The 24,797-nt window shown below is 41.0% G+C and overlaps 1 protein-coding gene across 6 annotated transcripts in view; it reads right to left on the bottom strand.

The window, feature by feature from the left end:
* Nucleotides 1-24,797, bottom strand: part of Usp9x (ubiquitin specific peptidase 9 X-linked) — a 137,497-nt gene that overhangs the window by 101,651 nt on the left and 11,049 nt on the right. For 2 of the 6 annotated variants that reach the window (XM_017800629.2, XM_008842998.3), the window contains exon 1: nucleotides 18,147-18,810. The exons of 1 other annotated variant lie outside the window; for it this stretch is intronic. The gene's annotated coding sequence lies outside the window, so the exon portion shown is untranslated. Of the gene's footprint in view, nucleotides 1-16,790; nucleotides 16,811-18,146; nucleotides 18,894-24,797 lie in introns of those variants that run through there. 3 more of the 6 variants (XM_017800627.2, XM_017800630.2, XM_029568425.1) reach the window with 3 other exon arrangements.

The raw sequence follows: 24,797 nt of genomic DNA, 5'->3' as shown, positions 1-24,797 counted from the left end.
CCATCTCTAGACATCTTTACATCCAATCAGTAAATTCAGAAAAGGCAAATGAAGATGCCCAATTAATCTTTGTTAAATTTGACTGTCAACTGAATGTTCATGTTCTATTTTTCAACACTACTTCAATCTTCTCCAAGTATTTTGTCACTAAATCACTGTATCAATCCATGATTACATTCTAGGGATAACTTCCTAGAAGTCACTGCAACAGATCTGCACCCTGTACTTGAAATTCCTTGTGACAGCAGTAATGTACTCATTTAGAAATGCTTGATAATTAGCCAACTACTCTTAACAGACCTCACTGTGGAAAAGATCTGAATAAGTCATACATACACAATTATGGAACTGGAAGCTTTTATACATAAAAGTGCCAGTAAACTTTAGCATCCTTTCTAAGCATTCTCAAAACGAACTTTTAAGAGGTCAATTTGATGCTGAGCATGGTTGGCACACACCTTTAATCCCAGCCCTCCAGAGGGAGAGGCAGGAGGATCTCTCAGAGACTGAGGTCACCCTGGTCCATGTCATGACTTCCAGGAGGGCTAGGACTAGGGAGACCCTGTCAAAAACAAACCAACCATCCAAAAACAAAACACCCCAATACCAACCCCCCCCAAAACCCAAAAGGTCAATTTGACAAATTTTAGGTTAAAAATAACTTCTGGAATGGTAACATCTGAAAAAAGAATTTTTTAGTTAGGTCTCTGGAAATTTTCCTAAGGGAATATAACAAATGATATTTGATAAAGAAAATATCTGGTGGCTAGGGAGCTATCTCAGAGGTTAAGAGCACTGCCTGTTCTTGCAGAGCACCTGCGTTCAGTTCCCAAGCACCTGGGTTCAGTTCCCAACACCCATGTGGTGATTAACAATCATCCATTAACTCCAGTTCCAGGGGATCTGATGCCCTCTTCTGGTCTCCAAGGGCACTGCATGCACGTGGTGCACCTATATACATGCTGGTAAAACACATACACAAATAAATCAAAAAAAAGTTTTAATCTTAAAAAAAAAAGATAATCTACCCTAGACAGCCTGGTGTTTAAAGTGAGCATAGTTCCATTCCTGAGGAGTACAAAGGATACTGGGTTTTCCCCTTCTAATTAATGGTATCTCCCCTGGATAGGGAGACAGCTAGATTTCTCATCACCCCCAACCATGTCTGCAGAGGCTCTACTGTAGGTAAGAGTATATGAAGTTCTACTTTAAGAACAGCAAGCCAAGAATAGTACAGTCCTAAAGACCCTTACCCCATCGCACCCATGGGGCCAAGGTTCTACAACAGCAGATAGGATAAGAGTCATAGATGGGAGGCCACCCTGCACAACTCTGCTCATCAAGCAGGTGCATTAACTGAGAGAAGCCAGCTCACACTCTACTATGGGGTTCTGAAGCAGTGCTGTAAAGGTTTTGCCAGGGGGAAAATAAGAGAACTGAGAGGACTATAGTTCTCTTACAGTAAACTGGCTTTATTTGGATTAAGATGCTGGTAGCTTCATAAAAACTGTAAATTAAAAGTCAGCAGTTTATAAAAGACAACCAGGGAAACACAGCTACAAGAAACCATCCTGGGTCAAAATAAACCTCAAAAACCAGCACTAAAATATTATCCCTGAAAAATGAGAGTTTAATTGGTTTCAAGGATCAGACTGTCAGGGAAATTTATATCCCAAGGCATCATATCAAACAATAGAGCAATCAGTAGGTAATTAGCAAAAGCTAACATTGTGTTGGGGGGGGCAAGCAAAGGCAAGACACATAGTGCTTGTTGGATCACTCAACAGAGACCACAGAAACTCAAAAAGAAAGCCTGCCAAAACCACTGTCATCCCCAAGTGACTAAGTACATGAACTAAAGCTACACAGGGTATCATAGGCCACATGCAATGGCAGGACAGACTCCATTAAAATCATTCAGCTAGTCATTAAATAAACAAACAACAACAAAGCCCCTGGTGGTGGTTGTAAAGAATCAGTATTCAAATTTTTACATCATACGAAGGGTCCAATTTTAAATCAGTAATTACAGCACATGCAAACAAAAACAGGAATGTGAGGACCAATTACAGGAAAACAAAAATTGACTTTCAATTCTTTCAGAGGGTCCAGATGCCCAACTTTGTAATAATTCAAAAACAGCTACGTATACACTCATTAAAGGAAAGCATGAAAATGTGATTGTAATTGCTAAACAGACTATCAGTAAGGAGACAAAAAATTCAAACATTACAAAAACAAAACAATCCCAGCACTGGGGAGGCAGAGGCAGGCAGATCTCTATGAGTTCAAGACCAACCTGGTTCTACGTAGAGTGTTCCAGGACAGCTGGAGCTACAGGGAGACTCTGTCTCAAAAAGACCAAAAATATAAAAAAATAAAAATAAAAGATAGCACACCTTCAATCCCAGCACTGGGGATGCAGAAGCAGGCAAATCTCTGTGAGATGGGGAGTTCTAGGCCAGGTAGGGCTACAAAGAGGCCCTGTCTCAGAAAGACCAGAAACAAAACAACTCCCTCCCCCCCAAAACCAAACCAAATAAAAAAAAAAAACCCACAAAACAAAAAACACCAACAGCCAAGTGGAAATTATGGAGTTGGAAAGTATAACTGAAATTTAAAAATCCACTAAATGTGGTTCACCAGGAGTGTCAGTAAAGAATCAGCAAACTCATAGATTATCAGATACAGCAATCTGAAGAGTATCAAGAGTTAGAAAAACATGAGCAGAGATATGTAGGATATAATTAAGCACACCAACATATGTTAATGAGAAAGGAAAAAATTTGTAATATAATTATGGTCAAAACCTACACCCAATTTAATTTTTAAAAAAATTTTGTATCTCTGAGTGCCTGCATATATATATATATATATATATATATATATATATATATATGTGTGTGTGTATGTATGTGTGTGTGTACCTGTGTCGTGCAATGCCCATGGAGCTCGTAAGAGGGCGTCAGATCTCCTGGAACTAGAGTTACAGATGGTTTGTTAGTCACCATGTGGGTGCTGGGAATTGAATCCGGGTCCTCTGCTAGAGCAGCCAATGCTCTTAACCATTGAGCCAACTCTCCAGCACCCCCATCTCCCATTTAATAAAAAAAAATCCATCTGTGTACCCAAGAGGCTCAACAAATTCCAAGTGAAATAAATGCAGAAATCCAGACTAAGTAACTTCAATAACCAAACCGACAAAATTCAAATACAAAAAATTGGTGTGAATATATTATTTTATTCCTTTTCTTCTCATACCTGATTTGATTTAAAACATACAGGTAAACCTCAATGACCTAGGAATATAGGAAATGAATTCTTCTAACAGCAAAATCAACGAAAGAAACAGATAAAGCAGACTTAATAAAAATTAAAAAACTTTTAAGGCTTTGTGTGTAGGTATAGCACAATGATAGAATGCGTATGTGAGTGGGCACTAAATTCAATCCCCAGCACCAAAAAATAAAAATAAAATTATAAATAAGGGCCAGCAAGATGGCTCAGCATGTTAACAGCTCTTGCTGCCAAGCTTGACGACCTGAGTTCAATCTCCATGACTCACATGGTAGAAAAAGAGAATGAATTTTCCCAAGTTGTCCTCTGACCTCCACACTATGTGCTATCTCTCTCTCTCTCTCTCTCTCACACACACACACACACACACACACACACACACACTAAATGTAATAAAAAACTTTTTAAATGTTTTTGTTCAAAAGATATTATAAATACAGTGAAGGGTCAATTCTCAAAATGGAGAAGGAAATGACAAATAATTAACTCATTACAAACTTGTATTTAGAATACACAAAATATTTGTGCAATTCAACAATTAAAAGAGACAAACCAGGGGCTGGAGAGATGGCTCAGTGGCTAAGAGCACTGGCTGCTCTTGCAGAGGACCCGGGTTCAATTCCCAGCAACCATATGATGGCTAACAACTATCCGTAACTCAAGTTCCAGGGGATCTGATGCCCTCTTCTGGCCTCTGTGGACATTGCACAACACAGGTGACTCACATACACGCAGGCAAAAAACTCACATAAAAAAGTAAATCAAAGATTTTTTTATTAAAAAAGAGACAATGCAACTGAAAAATGAGCAAAAGATCTAGAGATACTTCAAGTGAAAACTATAACACAGTATCACTTCAGATCTCCTAGGATGGCCATGATAAAGGTAGAAAAGAACAAATGCTGGCAAACATAGGGAGAAAATGGAACCCTTGTATATTCCTTTTAAAAAGGAAAAACATTTTGCCATGCTATGACATGAACTTTGAAGACATATTTTAACAAATAAGCCAGTCAGAAAAGAACACAAATACCTAATGATTCCATTTATGAGGTACCTAGAGTCATCAAATTCATTAAATAGAAAGGTGGTGGTTGCTAGTTTTAGCTCACAGAGATCCGCCTGCCTCTGCCTCAGGAGTGCTAGAAGTAAAGGTGTGTGCCACCATGCCTCTAACATACTGTTTTATACCCATAAGCTTATTTTCCCACATTCTTCTTGGCTTCGTCTGGTCACATGCTCCCATTTTAGAAAGAGATGCAGTTCTACCTGATCTTTATGCATTTGAACCTGGTACCCTAACTCAGCAATTTCAACCCTTCCCTGTATCTACCCTCCCATTATATTACCTTATAAAAAGTCCTGTCTTACTATAGGCTGTCAGGAATTTAGGACGTTTTAAACTGTGTTTATTTTATTAGATTTTTTTTTTTTTGGTCTTTTTGAAGCAGGGTCTCCCTCTAGCCCCAGCTGTCCTGGAACTCACTATATAGACCAGGCTGGCCTTGAACTCACAGAGATCCACCTGCCTCTGCCTCCCAAGTGCTGGGACTACAGGTGTGTGCCACCACATCCGGCTTTATTAGAATTTTTAATTGCTTTGTCAATACTCAAATTACAAAGCAACATAATTTTGCGATAATTTTTTCCTTAATCCCATTTTTTCCCATAAATCCCATTTTTTTTAAAATTGTGCTTGCTATTGCAGAACATGGGGGTTTTCCGCAGAACATGGGGGTTTTCCGCCAATGTATACTGTGAAAGATAACCAGCCTACAACAGATGGTGTTAAATCTTCAAGTACTGATTGTCCTGTTCTTTCAAGGTGGATAACACCTCTAGAGGTTGTTGGAAAGCTTTTATGAGAGAATGTATATCAAGAGCCAGGCACACAGAAGAGACCCAATAAATTGTTGGCTATTTCTTTTGAACTGCTAATCAGATGACCCATTCTGGACAATTCTTATTTTTGAACCTTCAATGGTTCCTTAAGAATATGACCTCAAAAGAAACAAGGGGGGAGGGGGAGATCCGATCTCCAGACCAAGCAGCCCAGGGGGAAAAATCTCCAAACTATAAATTACCAAGATTTTTTTGGCTTTACATATATCACATTTGCTTAGGATAATCTGTAAAATGCACAAACTTAAATAGTTTTACGAATGTAGCTATTAATTTTATTGTATTGCAAAACCCCAAAATTCTAACATATTTGATAATTATACTGTTCTTAAAAGGTGAATTTCAAGTAAAACATCTTATACTCTGCAATACAAGTCAGTGTCACAGTATTTCTATCAGTTTGTGCTGGTTCTAAAGAAAATGTGACAGTAGGGAAATTAAAGAAACTGGTAACAAGATGACATCAAAATTATGCAGTGCTATACAATTTACTAATTACCCGCTGAATCAAAAGAAAATACAAATGAACCACCCTTTTAGACAGAGACTAAGTACCTTTCTCATTTAATAGAGAAATAATCCAGTAAGTACGCAATTATAGTCCTAGCTCATCTGACTACAACTGTTAGGTTTCTATCAATACTAAACTGATTCAACTTTGTTCATTTTGGTTCTACACTAACAATCTTTTAATTACTTTTTATTTTAATGTTACTTAAATATACACAGGAATGAAATTAGGATTACACACTTGTGTTTATTGGTCCTATATAACTATAAAACCAAAACAAATGTATCAACCAAATACCAACAAATCTATTAATATTAAAATAATATGACAGATGGCAGAGTAGTTCTGACTACTAGGCACAAGTTCCTGAGGTCTGCATTGGGTATACCACTACCATCACAGGCCATGTGGGAGACTTAGCTTTCCTAATTCTACTTCAATTACTAGGCTTGGTACACATGGTGTGTTATGACATCATTGGCCCTTGGCACCAGCCCATTATTCATGTGTTAAGTTTGTTTGTTATTCTCATTATCTCCCAAATTAAACAGATGAAAAGAGATTTTTTAAAAAGGAAAACACTTTTGTTTTATGAAAAAGACCAAAGAAATGCATAGAAAGCCAGAACCTAGTTGTAGGGAATCAAGGAGGAGGGGAGCTCAAAGAACATTTACGATTTGGAAATTAACTGGCCCAAATGTAGCAGAGTTTACATCTAGTCTCCCCCCGGACATTTTAACACGTTAGCTCTGTCAGCAGATAGCTTTTTATTTTTCTTCAGTCAAAAAGCTATCTCCCTTTGTCACTGATTCACGTCCTGGAACATAAAGTTACATATTCACCATTATGTACCTTTATCATTCTTCAAAATACTGGGATTTACTGTTTACAAAGTCCTGGGTCTCTTTTCAATAGAAAGACATACTTTTACTCAAATATTTAATAAAGTTCTTACAAACAATAGAAACCCAATAAATTCCGCTCCCTAAAACAGTAAGTCAATATAAGTGAGCAATGCTGACTTAAAACATTAAGACACAAATCACCTATCAAGTAGACAAACCTTCTGTAACATTTATCATCCTACTTTTCAAATGACAATTTAAGATAAACTCAAAGTTACCAGTTAATAGAATTTACTTTGTCAAAACTAATGCTTTTACAAGTCACTAATCCAACACAGTGAAACAAAGACTTCATGTAATCAACATTTTAGTCAAGGCAGATCATTACAGTTTTATGTACATCTTTTCCTGGATCTTCCACAACTAGACTCGTTAGGTCACAAATGTAAAGGAGGAAAGGTGATAACAAAACTAAAAAATTCAAGTTGCTTTTCATTAATGAGATTATCTCCAAACTGTCATAATACAAACTCTTTATTTGAAGTGTACAATCAAATGGGCTTCTGTATATTCAGAGTTGTACAACAGCCATAATTTCAAAATATTTTCATAATTCACAAAATAAACCCCAATGCTGGGAGTGTAACTCTGTGACAACCTGTATCCAAGAGGTCCTGGATCCCATTTCCAGTACCAGAAAACAAAATCATACTCCCACTATTAAGCAGTCATTCCCCATTCCCTACATCCTCCCTTAATCTACTTTCTATCTTTGTGTCTTCTGTGACTGATTTCTTTCCCTTTAGAATGTTTTGAAGGTTCATCCAACTTGCAGCACGTATCAGAACTTCCTATTTCTTTTTACTACTACCATTCATGGTGTGTATTTTATATATAGTCACCATTTGAAGATATTTGAGTTGTTTAAGACTTTTATACATATAAATTCCATTAAATTTAAAACTATTTTCTAATCTTTTTGTCTTTGTGAAGTTAATCCTAAATTTAGGATCAAGACACTCAAAATAGGGGCTGGAGAGATAGTTCAGCGGTTAAGAACACCGTTCTTGCAGAAGTCCCAGGTTCGAATCCCAGCACCCACATAGCAGCTAACAGGGGGATCTGACAGCCTCTTCTGACCTCCCCGGGCACTGCACAACATCGATGCACTTACCTACTTGCAGGCAATACATGCATACACATAAAATAAAAACTAATAAAGAAACAAAGACACTCAAAATAGCACCAATTTTTTTTTTTTTTAAAAAGAATACCATGGGCCTAAAATGGCTCAGTAGTTAAGAGCACTGGTTGCTCTTGCAAAGGACCAGGGTTCAGTTCCCAGCACCCACAAGGTGGCTAACTCCAGCTCCAGGGGATCCAATGTCTTCTGATTTCTGTGGGCACTGCACAACATAGGTGCACTGCATACATGCAAAACACTCAACCTACATGTAAAAGTAAATAAAAAATATGTTCATGCAAAAATGAAAACTCAAAAATTGAAATGTATATGCAATATGCAAAACTTTAAAAATTCAATTATGGTACTTTCTCCCTCCCTATATTATGAAGACTTTAAAAAAGATTAGGTCTCTGTTACCTACCCCACCTGGAACACCTGGGCTCAAGGAATCCACTGGCCTCAGCCTCTCAAGTACCTGAGATCACCAGGCACCTAATACTGTTACAGAAAACAGCTAGAGTTGTCAGTTCCCAGAACCACAAAGAAAAAAATTCTCATATATAATTTTATTTCTGAAAATAATGATAAAATAAAACTGATATATTTTATGCATAATGAAACATAATGATCATGCACAAAAATGTTTGTGCTAACATTCTGCTTTTTAAAAATCTGATTATTTTTATTTTATGTATGAGTGCATTGTCTACATGTATGTAAGCACAGAGGTCAGAAGTGGGTGTTGGATCCCCTGGAACTGGACTTATGGAAGGTGCCATAAGTCCAGCTGCCATGTGGGTGCTGGGAATGGAATCCAGGTCCTCTGTAAGAGTAGCCAGTGCTCTTGCTGGGCCTGGTAGGGCACACCTTTAATCCCAGCACTTGGGAGGCAGATTCAGGTGGATCTTCGTGAGTTCAAGGCCAGCCTGCTCTACATAGTGAGTTCCAGGACAGCTGGGCTACAAGGAGACCCTGTCTCAAAATGACAAAAAAAGAGAGTAGCCAGTGCTCTTAACCACTGAGCCATCTCTCCAGCCCCTGTGTTAACATTTTGTATTGGTAAAATCTGAAATCTGACTGTCTGACAACAGAAGAATGGATAAATGAGATAAATTTCATACGATGGAATGCCACATAGTATGTGGTAATTAAAGAGATTAGTGATTATGCACTGAGCAAAAACAGAAGTCTAACTTAAGTAAAGAAGTCAGAATATACGTTTTGGAGTCATAAGGGAATTTTCCAGACTACTAGAAATGTTCTGTATCATAATCTGATTGGTGATTATGTAAGTAAGTTTGAGTCAAGTCTAATAAGGCACTGCTTTCTCAAAGTGTGGTCTGGGAATTTCTGGCACCTTGGTGATCCTTTTTGAAGAGGTCCAATTTTTTCCTTAGTAAGACATTATTTGTAACAAAGTATTAGGGTCTTGGGACCAAGAATACTAAAAATACTAGGGTATGGCAAGTGTGGTGGCATACACCTTTTATCTCAGCACTATGGGAGGTAGAGGCAGGTGAATCTCCGTGAACCTGGTTTACATATTGAGTTCCCTGTCTCAAAAAAACCAAAATGAGGCTGGGCATGGTGGCACACACCTGTAATCCCAGCACTTGGGAGGCAGATCTTTGTGAGTTCAAGGCCAGCCTGGTCTACATAGTGAGTTCCAGGATAGCTGGGGCTACGAAAGATTTATCGTCCTCTTTTTTTTTTTTTTTTTTTTTTTTAAAAAAAAAAAAAAAAAAAAAAAAAAAAAAAAAAAAGAATGCTAAGAAATACAATAAAAACTCATAAATGTTTTTGGTTAGTTCTCTTAAAATAATCACAATACCACTATTTTCTCTGAAACCATCTGTGCCCGATCAAAATTACTGCTACTTGTATATATTCCTTAAATCAGAAAATAATTTCTCCTTAAATATTTTTCCTACCAGCCTATATTATATCACTTCTCAGCATTCTGAGAACATTCTGAAAGTTTTAAGCTAGACATCAGATGAAAATTTCAAGGTTTGGGCTAGGGACATATCTCAGTAGAAAAATGCTTGCCTAATATGTGTGAACCAGAGTTTAATACCCAGCACCACAAAAAGCTACAAACACACAAAACAACAATTTAACCAAGCTTTACGTTGCTCTGTTAACAAATTATACTCCCACCACCAAGTCTATGGTTCCTAAATTCATACTACAAGTTACTGGTCAACCACAATTAGCCCACAGGATTCTAACTCCTATAAAGCCTCCAGACTGCATACAGGCATAGAAACAGGGTGAGGGAACACTGAAGTTGCTAGATTAGCCCTGTATTCTTTGTGTATATGTCACTCTAACTTCTGTTTTACCTTTCCTATTTCCCTTTACTTGAAAACTACTCTATTTTCCATTTACCCCCTGTCTCTAGGGTAAAGATAAAATTTAAGAATTTAGAAAAGGTCTGCTTATCTTTGTAGAGCACCTTAGCTTTGAAGGTGATATGAGGACTTGAGGTTCATGAAATGTATTTATAATAGAGTAGGACAGATAGGTAAAACTGTGTAACATACTCCTTCTGACTGGCTCCAATGCCTTTCCACCGGCTACTCACATTCTCACTTAAAATACAAATGCTGTTTGAAAACAAAGAACCCTACAAAATAGGAAGCAATGAAATTGCCGCTATCTTAAACAATACAATTATTCACTTATTTTTGCGGATCAATGATTTTTAAAGTAGCAAAATAACACCACAAACCAAGGACAGCTTCTACAGTTAACGCTTTCTGGTGTCAGGTTCTGGGCCCCTTACATGTGGCAGGAAGCGTATGAGAGAAACGTTTTGGTAATTCACCCTTTAATGTAAAGGCACCACATGTTGGCAGAGTAGTCATTCTATAAAATTCAGATTCTGTTCTCTCTGTGACCTTCCAACACATCTCAGCAGATGGCAGCTCACAGGGAGAGAGGGACTTTGGATTAGGAGTTGAAAAAGATCAGAGGTGGTGTTTTGTTTTGGACCCCTAACAGAATTCAAATGAGTAGTACCTCCTTCGTACAGGAGCCCTGTGAATCTCATTCTTTTATTCTATTCTCTAAATTTATTAGTTAACATATATCTATTAACTATTACAATACTATCTAATTTCCTGCTACCCAACTTTCTATTCCACTACATCTACCATATGCTCAAAATCAATTTTGTTTGTGTATGTGCGCATGTGTAGGCCAGACCAATCTTGGGTGTAGTTCTTCAGGTGTTCTCCACCTTTGAGACAGGGTCTCTTCTCACTGGCCTCAAACTTACCAAGCAGAATAGGCTGGGCTGGCCAGGGAGCCTCAGGGATCCACTGATCTCCATTCCTCAGCACTGGAATTGTGTGTGTGTGCTATGCCTGGCTTTTTTAGGTGGGTTCTGGGTATTGAACTCAGGTGCCTGTGCAAGCCCCTCAGAATTATCTTTTTAAAAAACCTAAAACTACTATCACATAAACAGAAAGGTCCTTCTATTATCTGAAAACCCAAACTTAACCTTACCTTATGATCTTAGTCTTAAAAAAAAAAAACAAAAACGGACTTGAGTCTCATCTCCCATAACTCCTCCCCTCTCACACTCTAGTGTTTCATATTTCACTAGTTTTTCCTCTAAAACCACTATCTTTTCATTCTACCACTGTACCGTTTCAAGTAATGGTTCTCAATTTTGCTTTCAGGGTACATGTGACAATTCCTGAAGCCATTTTTAGTTGTCACAATAGAAAGGGGTACTACTGGAATCTGGCCAGTGAGTATCTGACTGATAGCACCAAGGTTGAGAACCCGCCTGATTTTGAGTTCCTCCCTCTGCCTAAAGGTCCCTAACTCTAAATTCACCAGGCCATGAAAATGGCACATCTCTGCAGATCCACAAACCTCACTCAACCCCAAACTAGTGGTCTCCCCTGCCACATTTTTCACATTTTGTGGGTATGGGCATTTCCTTTGGGGGGGGGTGCTAGGGACTGAGTACTGAGCATCATGCTTAGTAAATACTTAGGAAAGTATTATCACTAAACTATTACTGCCCCACCACCACCACAAATACAGCTCCTCTAACATCATGGAACTGTCTGGCCCAACACCTTAGAGCTTTGAAAATACATATTAATAACCATCTTTATATTGTCCCACCTATAATGGTGTTAAGTGGATGAATTTAACTTAGTCATCACAGTTAAGGCAGCAATCACCCCATCCAAGTTTGACCTTTTTACAATTTCACCAAGGGGAGGTAGCTAACAGGCCTAGCTAACTCAGTGCCTACCCAACACACTTCTTCCAGACAGGGTCTCCTCCCTGTAGCCCCAGTTGGCTTGAACTCACTATGTAGACCAGACCAGACTGACCTGGATCTCATAGAGATCCACATGCCTCTACCTCCCAGAGTCCTGAGATGAAAGGCACACACTACCACGCCCAGTCCTTATTCTTCCCTAAGCACTTAACTTGCCTAGGTGATCCTTGGTACTGGTCACTTCATTGCCTCAGTTCCTTAGGCTGTAAAGTAAGGATAACAGCCCTTTCCCCAGAGATCTCTTGAGTAAATGATGGCTTTCTATAAATTTAAGTCAAATAAAATGCTAGAGCAGGTAGGAAATCAACAGAACACTGATCTCTAGAAGATAAGTTAAATTACAAAAAAAAAAAAACCTCCAACCAAATCACAGGGTAACGGGGGGACAAGAGATTAACGCAGAGGTGAACGTTATCAAAGTACAAGATCAACATGGAAAAGTCATAATGAAAATCATTTTGTACAATAAAATATACTAATTGAAAAAAACTGTCAGCTCTTTGACAGTTATTTTGTTTTCGATCAGGCAGAAGAAAATGAATACTGTAACTAAAATATTTCTCCTGTTTCATAAAGAGTAAGCAGGGACAGTATGGGTGAGGTTTTTGTGACTTTCATGCAATTAAAGGTTAGGCCCTTTGAATTCATACAACTTTCTATAGCCTCCCCTGGTGGCCCAGGCCTGTCTTCCCAGCTACTCTGGAAGGTAAGGCAGGAGGATCATAGGTTCAAGGTCTGCTTGGGCTAGAGAACTAGTTCAAGACCAGCCTGAGCAATTTAGTGAGACCCTGTCTTGAAATTAAAAGTTAATGGGCTGGAGAGATGGCTCAAAGGCTAAGAACACTGGCTGTTCTTGCAGAAGACCTGGGTTCAAATTCCATCACCCACATGGTGGCTAACAATTGTCTGTAACTCCAGTTCCAGGGGATGACACCAGCTCCTGACCTCTGTAGGCACTTCATGACACAGATGTACTTACATGCATATGTAACACTCATAAAATAAAATTTTAAAAAATAAAGAAAAAATATAAAGTAAAAAAGGGGTCGGGATTACATACAGCTTTGCAATAGAGCACTTGCCTAGCATGTTTGAGACCCTGGGTTTCAATCCCTGGCACTGAAAAATAAAAGATGTTATCAATTCTGTACAAACAGTTTGAGGTACTAGAAGTCAAATATGACCCCAGATTTTGCCATTCAGCCAATCAATAAGCAGTTACTGTAAACAGCACTGTTGTAGGTGCTCTGTAAATATCCAAAGGTAAAGGACAGAATCCCTGACCTGACCTTATTATTCATCAACTAGTAAGTGACTACACAAAGGTAATGTAATGGTTTAGAAAATAATTGATGTGATTTGTTAATTATGGAAATAGTTTCATGAAGGCAGGATATCTTTTGTTTTGGTTATGTTCTTCATCTCATTTCTTCCTCAGCTGAAAATGACTGGTTTGACTAGATTCATTCTAGGCATCATCATAAAAGGATTATCAGGTCAAGTGACTCCAACTAGAGAAAAAAAAAAAATCAAGAAAGCTCCCCCCCTGCAATCCATACCAAGAGCCAGCATCTCAAGATACCTCAGTAGAAAGGCCCCTGCAACCAAGCTTGTCCATCTGAATTTGATCCCTCAGACCCACATGGTGGAAGGAGAGAAGCAACTCAAGTTGTCTTGACCTCCTCTGCATACAGACCTCACACAAATAAGATGTAACAAACAAATTTAACAGTGACTGAGTATCTATCTATGTGCCAGATACTTTCTGTGATCTAAGGGTCATCAGTGACTTTCCATAAAATGAGCTGCAAAAAACCACACCCTCGGTTATAGGGATGGAATGAGGCCATCAGATCTGTACCGCCTAGTGCTTTTACCTGCCCTGACCCCCTAATGCCCAGTTCCTATTCCAAACTTATCTAATTATAATCTAAAGAGAATATATTTTGAAAAAGTTTCACAGGTGACTGTGATACACAGTCAAGGCAGAAAAATCTCAGCTTGGCATCCCATGTCTGTAGCCTCAGGTGCTCAGGAGCTGAGGACAGCCTGGGCTACATAGGGAGACTCAGCAAAAGCCAAACCAAACAAAAAAATCTGTTGGCCAGGTGTGGTGATGCAGGCCTTTAATCCCAGCAGAGGCAGGAAGAATATCGAGGTCCACCTGGGTTATAGGGAGACCCTGTCTCAAAAAATAAAACAAAAAATATGAATATATATGTAGGGTACATGATGGACAATAGGACTCTGCATGGGTATGCTTGAAGGATTAATTTTAATCATTTTTAGCCTTTTGATTAAGTATCAAATGCATAATAAATTTTAGGTAAAATAGCTCATCCTAACAATGTACTTTTTCACATTTTCCCCTCAAAATATTACAGCGGTCATACTATAATGTATAATCAATGCTGATAAATTCAAGATCCAATAACCTATTTCAGAAATTTCAGAAATTTTTTCTTCCATGTAAGAAAGTTAGCTGGGCATGGTGGTGCATGCCTCTAATCCCAGCATTTAGGAGGCAGAGGCAAGTGAATCGCTGTGAATTCAAGACCAACCTGGCCTATATAGCAAGTTTCAGGCCAGCTGGGGTTACAGGGAGACCCAGTCTCAAAACGGAAAAAAAAAAAAAGAAACTTTAGAGAGCTAGATGTGGCAGCAAATACCTGTAATCCCAGCACTTGGGAAGCAGAGGGATCAAGAGTTCAAAGTCATTCTTGGCTACATCACCAGTTTGAGGAAAAGGCTACATGAGCGCCTGTCTCATAAGCAAGACAGACCACCACAACAACAAAAATGCAAACAATACAAAAGAACTTTCAAGATTACTAAAATCCTATTTTCTACGGTGATTTAACAAAGATATTTGAGGATTCTTATATCACATTAAAAAATACACAGAGGGTCATGGATATAACTCAGTGGTAATGATACACTATCATAGCAAGAATGAGGCCCCAGTCTCCAGTCCTAGGAAGCTGGGCACCAATACCCAATGTCTGTTGCTATTTTATTCATTCCATAAAATAATGAATGCTACAAAAACGCTAAATGAAACCCTTAGTCTTAAAAATTCTGGTGAAAATTAAATTGATTTTAAACTAAATGAAATGAAACTCTCAAATTGGTTAGTAATTTGAATAAATTACTGAGTCAAATGTTTGTTTTTATTTCAAGAATGTTGAAATTGCTTAATATTATTTTAGCCATAAACTAACCTATCACTCTAAAACACGTTGAGAGACATATGGAAGGCAATCTATGTGCTGTTATCTTCTGTGCGCCCAATCAAGACATTTCGAAAATGTCTTACTATTTTGATAATTATGCTGATAGTTTGAAAGCAGTCAGAAAAAGAAAAAATTCATTTTCTTATTTATCTACATGAAAGTTCTATAACAGCAAGCTAAAATGTGGTTTTCAACTCTGCTTATCAGAATCAGACACAGCACTCTTAGTCCTTCAAGTGATTCTAATGTCCAGAGTCGAGGATCAATGCAGTAACTCTTTCCCAAGAACTCAACAACACAGCAGCTCTCAAAAAATATAGATTCTGAAACAACCCAATAGAAACTAGATTTTTTTTCCTGTTTTTCAAAAAAAAAAAAAACATTTTCAAGAATCAGAAAACATGCTAGTAGGGAGGGATAGACTATAAGTATTATGTTCTTTTAGGACAAAAAAAAGGTAGTTCAATAATCATAGACTATATAACTTCACCTTCTAAACTTAGGGCCTAAAAGACAAGGACTAATCCACACCTGTTTGTTTTAAGTAATTTTGTTTAACCAGCTTGAAACAAAAATGTCATTTCAATACTAAAATTCTGTCAGTATTCTTTAAATTTGGATCTGTTAACTAGAAAGACACACTAACAGAACACTTTTATGTTTCCAACTAATCAAGAACTGAATGACAGGCAGATCATGACAAGGATCCATTTTCAAAACTAAGTAGCATGTTATTATTAATACTGTGTCAAAGAAAAATGATCTCTGAAGAGATACCCACTACATCTCTCTTCTAGAGGGATCAGAAAATGTATTTCAACATCTTGGAAGACAAAAGACCCAAAAGAAAATCGTACCCAAGCATTTCACTAATATGAAGAGAACTATGGGATACTAATGAAATCGCATAATTTGGTGAAAGGTATAATCTACCCTTCAAACTTACTTTCTGAAAAACCCAAGATCCTCTCACACACATACTGTTCTTGTCCTTTAAATCCCTCCAGAAATTCTCTCAAAAAACTACCAAGGTCAGCAGACCAAAGGAAGAAACAGCATCAGAACATTAAGTACAATAGTACATTTTCGTGTAAAAAGAGGTTAGAAAAGGCATAAAGACATTCATATAGTCAGGGAAAGCAAAACATCCTGAAAAAAAATTTTGATCTCACCCTTGGAACATCAAATTCCAAATACTTCGAGCTTTCATTCTACTCAAACGCTGGAACAATAAACCTTAAAGGGTTAAAGTTACAAGTATGACAAACCACAAAATCTTAACCATTGAGAAAACAAATGTTCAATCTTTGCATATTAAATACCTAAATGTTCTAGAAATTGGAAAGCATTTGCTTATTAAGCCAAAATGGCAGCCTGGTGAATCAGTACACTGGGGAGATGTACAGAGTTTGTAGCTTCAATTTTTAAGTCAAGTGTATGGGCTAAGGCCGAGGTGGTAAGGGTTAACTAGTGCTAGGAATAAAGGTAGATAAGAGCTCCAGAGTACCTGCTGAGAAGCTTCCTCATCAATGCACCCAAGATTCTTCTTCCTCAAAAGGGAAATTACACAAAGGACACATTTAGGAAGCTGGAGGCTTACAGGTGAATGTTAAAATCTCTATTCCCGCAAAAAGAAACCAGAATATTTAAGCCCAACCCCACAATTCCCGCAAAGAAATCCAATGGCCATCTCGGGCTATTTCGCACACCTGTAAACCGCAACGTGAAAATTCGACTCGCGCCGTTAACGACGAAAATAATGTGCTGAATTTGAAGCAAGTTTTACTGAAAATAGCTTTCAAAATTCCAGTACCTGCAGGAACCCATCCAAAGTAAGAACCCCTCCCCAGCTATCCACCTGCTCCCCAACTCTTCAACTTCACTATTTCACGATGAATGAAAAATCAGCCATTTATCGAAGCTGAAGCCTCACATCACAACACCTGAGGCTTTTTTCAGTCAGCAACTCGCAGACGCTAGATTTTCTCGTTTTTTTCAGAGAGAGAGAGAGAGAGAGAGAGAGAGAGAGAGAGAGAGAGAGAGAGAGCGGCAGACAGAGTGAGAGCGTTTTTTGAGAGAGAGAGAGAGAGAGAGAGAGAGAGAGAGAGAGAGAGAGAAAGGTGGCGAGGTGCAGGCTCGCTGGGAATCGACTTCTGCATCCAAACCCGCTCGGCCCTTGGCCGTGAGCAGATGCCGGGGTCCCAATAATCCGGTCCGGCGTCCCGGGGCCGCGAGCGGCCGAGGACTGCGGGTTATCGCGGTAGGGCGGGGGAGGCGGCCCTGTCCGCGGCCCGATAGCCAGGCGTCGGCGAGGCCTAGTTCTCGAGCTCCAAATCACTCCACCTCAGTAATGGCGTTTGGTGTCAAGTGGAAAGCCGCAGAGAGCGACGGCGGGGTTGGGGACCCGGGTCGCCCCTCGGGGTCCAACCGAGTCCCTGCGCCGGCGGAGGGGCTACACCGCGGCGCCCCGAGTCTCCATCCTCCACCCCTCAGTCCCAGTCAGGACTGGAAGGGGGAGGAAGGGGAGGGCCGGAGCCGTCAGCCATTTTCCCTGGCAGTCCAAAACACTCTCCCTCACACACATCCCTCTCTCCACCATGGGCACACTGACACACGCACTCACTCACAGACACACTCGCTCCCGGGACACCGGCGGCGCGCAGGTCACAGAGGTCCGAGTTCTCGTCAGCGCAGCCCCGCGGCAGGAGGGAAACCCCCCGGGTCGGCCAGGGCCACCGAGGGAGGGACCTCGCACACCCGCACACCCCCTGGCCGACCTCCCCTCGCCGCCCTCCCCTCCCCTCGGGCCAGCTGTCGGCCTCCGAAAGCAGAGTGGCTTCGGCATGGCCGGCCGGCTACTCACCGAACACAACACAGGCGTCTTCTAAGAAGCTGGACACGCGGAGGCTGGAGGCGGCGGGCGACAGGCGAAAGCTCGGTTCTGGGACCCAGGCCTAACCTAGGCGCATCCCAAGCCCGACGGGCGACTAAGTGTGTGGAGACACAGCGCAGCCGCACGCGTGCGGGCGGACTAGAGGGTCCGCTCTTCACAGAGGCCGCCCTGTGGCAGTAGTGGCCGCGGCCGCCTTCTCCACCCCTCAGCCGGCGGCGGCCCTCTTCCCCCTTCTCCCCTTAGGCAGGGGCGCTCGCTGAGCTCAGACAAGCTCCGGGCGGTGCGTTTCTCCTGCGTCACCTCCTCCTGCTCCTCCTACTGCAACGGCAGTTTCACCTTCCCCTAGTCGCCGCCTCTGTCCCCCCAGTCGGGGCCTGTTCGCTTGGTTGCCGCTCGGCTCCTCGCTCCCCGTCGCCGACCCCGGGTTCTGGGGCGCTAAAGGCAGTCGCCTCCCGTGAGAGAGAGGCGGCGGCAGCCTCCCGAGAGCCGATACAAGGCGAGGAGGGGGTTCGGCGGGACAGAAAGGAGGGCCCAAACGGGCCGGCTACCGAGAGGTTGCGGCTCCGGCGGCGGCGGAGACTAGCTTCCGCAGCCGCGGGTGCCCTGGCCTCGTCAATATGGCGGATCTGGCAAATCAAAAAGAAAAAGGAAAAAGAAAGAAGGAAAAAAAAAAAAACCGCTCAGCCGGTAGCGGCAGAGGCAGTGGCAACAGCGGCGGCGGCAGCGCAGACTCCCACTAGTCCCAGCACCGCCTCAGGCCCTTAGGTTCTCCGCCCCCGTCAGGGCCCGCCCCTCTCAAGCCCCGCCCTCGCTCTCGGTCCGCCCCCTGCCCCCGCCCAGCCCCCCTCACGCCCAACTGCGCCTTCGCCTCTCTGTCCACCTTGGGTTGGTTGGGAAGTCAGGGAAGAGTGACTCGCCGCCAGGGGGCCCGCGGAGGCTGAGAAAGCTGCGTGGGGGAGGGGAAGACAATGCAGTAGAGATTGTTCGCTCTGTACCGTGGCTTCTTAATCGAGGGCCAGAGACTCTTCCACACCGCCTCGGCTCGGGGACGCGGAGACGGCCCGAAGTGGGGGATGGGGTGGGGGAGAGAGGGAGGTCTGAGACGATCCAGCGTTCAGCCCAGAAGGGGCTGGTCTGTCAGGAATGGCCTAGTGTGTGGGCAACAGAGGGTTAAACGCGGGAGCCGCGTTTGACTAGGGCTGCTTGTTTTTGTTCCTTTGTGAACCCTAGCTTCACCTACGAAGGCCCGGATGATGACGTCACCGGCCGCCCCTTTTCCGGAATGGCGGGGGGGGGGAAAGGGAGGGGCGCAGCACTAGGCGGTTGCAGCCGCGGTGTCTGGGGTCCCATCAAGGCAGCTGACCTGTCACATGACTTAAGAACAGGTCGGGCCACCGGGCTGCGGCGGTGCCAGGTCCCAAGGGTTTGGCCACCTGCTTGCCGCCGATAGGGGGAAGGTGTGGCTAGAGCTCCTTGAGAGTGGGGGCCTCCTTCCCACCCTAAGAGGGCGGCGCTCTAAGCTCATTCACACGATTCTGCAGCATCAGTCCCAGAAAGCATTTAGACTGTCTTAAAGGCCCACAGACTGGGACCTAGTACATTGCAGCCACATGAGCCCTTAAAGCAGTAAAGACAAACATTATCGCGTCACAGACAGCAGAGACTCGGCAATATTAAATGCAGCAAGATGAACCTCTATTGCCATACCCTCAGCACCATTCAGTGTGAGAACCCGGAAGGGACTTATAAACCCATCCGCTATGTCAGGGACTATTTTCTGCGTGTAGACAATCCAAAGTACAGGCTGCAGAGGAAAAATTGATCAGGCCAATCTCGGATAAATGGAGAGCCTGGAACAATTCTATACAGTGTACCTAGTATATCCAACTGAAGAGGAAAGAAATGCAATTCCTAATTTATCACATTTCATCTTTACTTCAAAATGCCTGTGAGCACCAAATCACATGTAAAATCATGGAACAGCCCTGTAAAAAAATATATATATTTTGTACAAGATTGTTGAATTTATATATTTCTTTCTAATAAAGGAGTGTTAAAATGGAATCCAAACTAATTTAGGTGACACAGTGAAGGCATGTTACTGGTGCCATATTTCTAAATATTTTCTCTATGCAACACTACACTGTTTACAAAGTTTTCACCACAAAAATTGATAGTGTGTCCAAAACACATTATTTATAGTCCTAATAACTCTTAGCACGTGTTTTCTTGTTTGTATAATTACTTCTATGCATGGTTTCCCTCCCCCAGTAGCTTATGAGAAATGCTACCGCCCATGTAACACTGTAAATTTGCCAAGCACATGGTGGTCTTATTTAATCCTCAGAGCCCTTCTAAACAGCCAGACATATATTTCTATCCTTGACTTTAGGTATAGAAACAGAAAGGGTGAATCATTTATCTAAAATCAAAAGGATTAGTGAGTGAACACAGTTCTTTTAACCCCATGAAAACTGCACCTTTAACAAAGGTGTCCACTCTAGCAAATTCTATTCCACCCTGTACTTGAGGTTCTAGCCAGAGAAGGAAAAGAAATGAAAGACACCCAGATAAGAAATGAAGAATCAAAACTCTACTTACACATGACATGATCCTATATATAGAAAATCCTGGGTAATCCACTATAAAAAATAATAAAACTAATAAATGAGTTTAGCAAGGTCTTGCAAGATATAAGATCAACATTTAAAATCAATTCTATTTTATCCACTAACTAAGCAATCTGAAAGTGAAACTGAAAATTCCCATTTGCAATAACAAAAGAATTTAGATAGGAATAAATGTAATAAAGTACAAGTTTGGTACACTGGAAACTAAAAAACACTGGAAGAAGGTAAAGACCAAAATAAATTGGAAAAAAAAGCCCACACTCAAGGATTTATAGACTTAGGACTCCTGGGCCCAGTGGCACTCACCTATAACCCCACTTACTTGCTTGGAAGACTGACACAGGGAAATCAAGTTGGAGTCCAGCCTGGGCAACATAGATATAATGCTAAGGATTGATGCAATCCTAAAATCCAGCGGGCTTTTCTGCAGAAATTGGTAAGACCATGGATAATCAAGAGACCCCCTTGCCTAGCCAAAAGAATCTTGAAAAAGAAGAGCAAAAAGAGGACTCCACTTTCTGATTTGAAAATTTTCTACAAAGTTACAATCAACCAAACAGTTTGATGCTGGCATAAAGGCAGGTGTTTATAACAGAGGAACAGAATAGAGAGCCCAGAAATAACTTTTCACATATACAGTCAATTGATTTCAACAAGGATGTCAATAAACAGCTGGGCACAGAGGCATGCCCCTATAGTTCCAGCTATTCAGGAGATTGAGGCTGGAGGATCATTTTAGTTCAAGAGTTTGAGCTAGTTTGGGCTACGTAATGAAGTATCCTTTTACCTCTCCACACACTCTCCAAAAACAATCACATTGTACCCTATAAATATGTATGATTACTATGTATCAGTTAAAAATAAACACACAGCAGTAAAAAAAGCAACCTACAGAATGTGAAAAAAAAATCTCTGCAAATCACATTCGTTGAGGGATTAATATCCAGAATTTATAAAGAACTCCAGCTCAACAATAGCAAAACAAAAACACTCAGTATAAAAATAAGCCAAATGGGTGGGTGAGATGGCTCAGCAGGTGAAGATGCTTGCTGCCAAACCTGTTGACCTGAGTTCCATCCCGGGGAACCCACGTGGTGGAATGAGAGAACCCACTCCTGCAAATTGTCCTCTGACCTTCACATGCATGTGGTTGTGCATGTGAAGCATGCATGTACTTGCGCCTGTGTGCATGCACAGCATAAATTAAAAATGTAAAAATAAGCAAAGGAAGCTGGATGCAAAGCAGTTGCCTATAATCCCGGCACTCCAGAGGCAGAGGCAGAGTCAGAAAAATCTCCAGTTTGACGTCAGCTTGGGCTATGTAGTGAGACACCATCTCAAAAAACAATAATTAAAATTTAAAAATAAAATTGGGTGAAGGATTTGAATACACATTTGTCCAATATACAAATTGCCAATAAACACAGGAAAAGGTGCTTAACACCATTACTCATTGGAGAAATGTAAATCAAAGCCACAATGAGGTAACTCTTTATAGTCACCAGAAAGACTACAACAAAAGGCAAACAAGAAAGACGGTAACAAATGTAAAGGCAAATGCAGAGAAACTGAAGTTCTGCCTTGCTGATGGGAATGTAAAATGGTGCAGCCGCTATCGAAAACAATAGGGCAGATCTTCAAAACACTAAACCTAAAATTACCATACGACTCTGCAAGTCCATTCTGAGGTATAGGTCGAGCCAAAGGAATTGAAAGCAAGGACTCAAACAGATACTTACACACCAACATTCATAGCAGCACAAGTCACAGCAGCCCAAATGTGGAAACTGTCCAAATGTCGAGCAGACGAACAGGCAAACAAAGGTGGCTGGCACACACACACACACACACACACACACACACACACACAGTGGAATGTTACTCTGCCTTAAGAAGGAATGCAACTGATAGACACCAAAACCTGCATGAACCTTGGAAACATGCTAAGTAAAAGAAGCCAGACAAGAGCTCACACATGATTTCACTTCTGTGTGGTACCTGGACTAGACAAATTCACAGAGACAGAAAGTAGGAGAGAGGCTACTGGGGTTGGAGGGGTGAAAAGAATGAGGTATGGTTGAAAGGGATACAGAGTTTCTGTTGGGGATGACAAAAACATTTTGGAAGTAGAAAATGATGCTGTATTTAATGCCACTGAACAGTACACTTAGAACTAATTACAATGGAAAATTTTATGTATATTTTACTGCATTTTTTAAATGGAGGCTGGTGGTATAGCTCTGTAGTAGAGTACATGCTTAGCATGAATGAGGCTCTGGATTCAATCCTCAGTCCCTCTCCAAAAAGAAAAAAAATAATCCAATCAAATCCTGGTAATTTCCTATGATGGAGTCTACAAATTACATTCTTACCAGCAGTTCTAGTTTAAACTCTCAAGTTCACCACAACTCCTCAACCTCTGTGGAGCTACCCCAAGTGTGCACCTGGCTCCCAGCATGGGGATGGCCTACAGGATTGCCCCCTTTGACAGAATCCATTCAGTTTATGAGTTAGAAAAAACAGTTCTGGGTTAAGAGAATTACCACAGTGCAACTCAGCTTACAATTTGTATCATTAAAATTCATATAGTTCAGCCCTACCTTCGTACTTCCTTTGTTTTGGTTTCTCTTTTCTAACAGTTGTCCTTTCTTTCAGGTTTAAGACTGTGATTTTTTTTTAATTTCCTGGTTCTGCATCATTAGGACGGAACCTTATTTTATTTCCTCATAAAATCTCCCATTGCACGCTGTCCCCTCTCCAACCCACCCCAGAAATATTTGATAAGTATACCCTTCACTTTCTAGCATGCATCTTAAAAAATAGAAAGGATTTTCTGGGGACATTGCTATCATTTCATGCTTTCTGGGCTACTAATTTCAGAGAAGTTCTATAGGCGAGGGGTTAAATGTTTCATATCTGTGGAAATACCTTCTGGGCAAAGGGCCAAACTAATATAGAGGAGGATAGAGTCTTAATCAAAAGTGTAAAAACACTTTGTGATTGAAAAGAATGAGAAAAGCCCACAATAACATATTTTTAGTATCAAAATATGGTAATTAATACTCGGGGCTTCTTTCTTTCTTTTTTTTTTTTTTGTCGTCTTTTTGAGACAGGGTCTCCCTGTAGCCCCAGCTGGCTTGGGACTCACATGTTAGATCAGGCTGGCCTCAAACTCACAGAGATCCCTCTGCCTCTGCCTCCCAAGTGCTGGGATTAAAGGCATGTGTCACCATGCCCAGCCTAAATCTTTTGCCTTTTAAAATATGGGAATTAAGGGCTGGAGAGATAGCTCAGCAGTTAAGAGCACTGGCTGCTCTTGTAGAGAACCCGGGTTTGAGTCCCAGTACCCAAATTGTGGCTAACAACTGTCCTAACTCCAATTCCAGGGTATCTGACGCCCTCTTCTGACCTCCATGGGCATTGCACAACATGGGTATGCTTACATGCATGCAGGTAATGCACTCATACACATAAAATAAAATAAAAAATAAGGGACTTGGTAATGTAAGTAGATGGTCCCATTTCATCTTCTTTATGACAACAGGCAGGACAGAGGATCTAGCTCGGGAGACTGAGGGACAATATAAAGATCACAGTTGATAATATACTATTGCTCTTGGATATCCAACAGAAGTTTCAACTAGTTCTGAGTGTTATCAAGTTAAAGAATATTTATGATTAGAGCGCTGGGCATGGTGGCGCACACCTTTAGCCCCAGCACTTGGGAGGCAGAGGCAGGCAGATCTCTGTGAGTTCAAGTCTAGCCTGGTCTACACAGTGAATTTCAGGCCAGTTGGGGCTACAGGGAGACCCTGTCTCAAAAATACAAAAAAAAAGAATATTTAAGATTAGTTATTACACAAATTTTGAATGTTTACAGTTCATATATGAAAGAAATTGGATAGTTGTCTCGATTTTATAGTGACCCTAACAATGTACTTGATGGTACCATGAAGCTGTGAAACTGAACAAAAATTTCTAAACTATTCAT

Source organism: Nannospalax galili, unplaced genomic scaffold (assembly GCF_000622305.1).
Source record: "Nannospalax galili isolate Female #2095 unplaced genomic scaffold, S.galili_v1.0 scaffold270, whole genome shotgun sequence".
Classification (NCBI taxonomy): Eukaryota; Metazoa; Chordata; class Mammalia; order Rodentia; family Spalacidae; genus Nannospalax; species Nannospalax galili.
The sequence above is the reverse complement of the archived record's forward strand: the minus strand, read 5'-3'. Positions and strand labels throughout refer to the sequence as shown.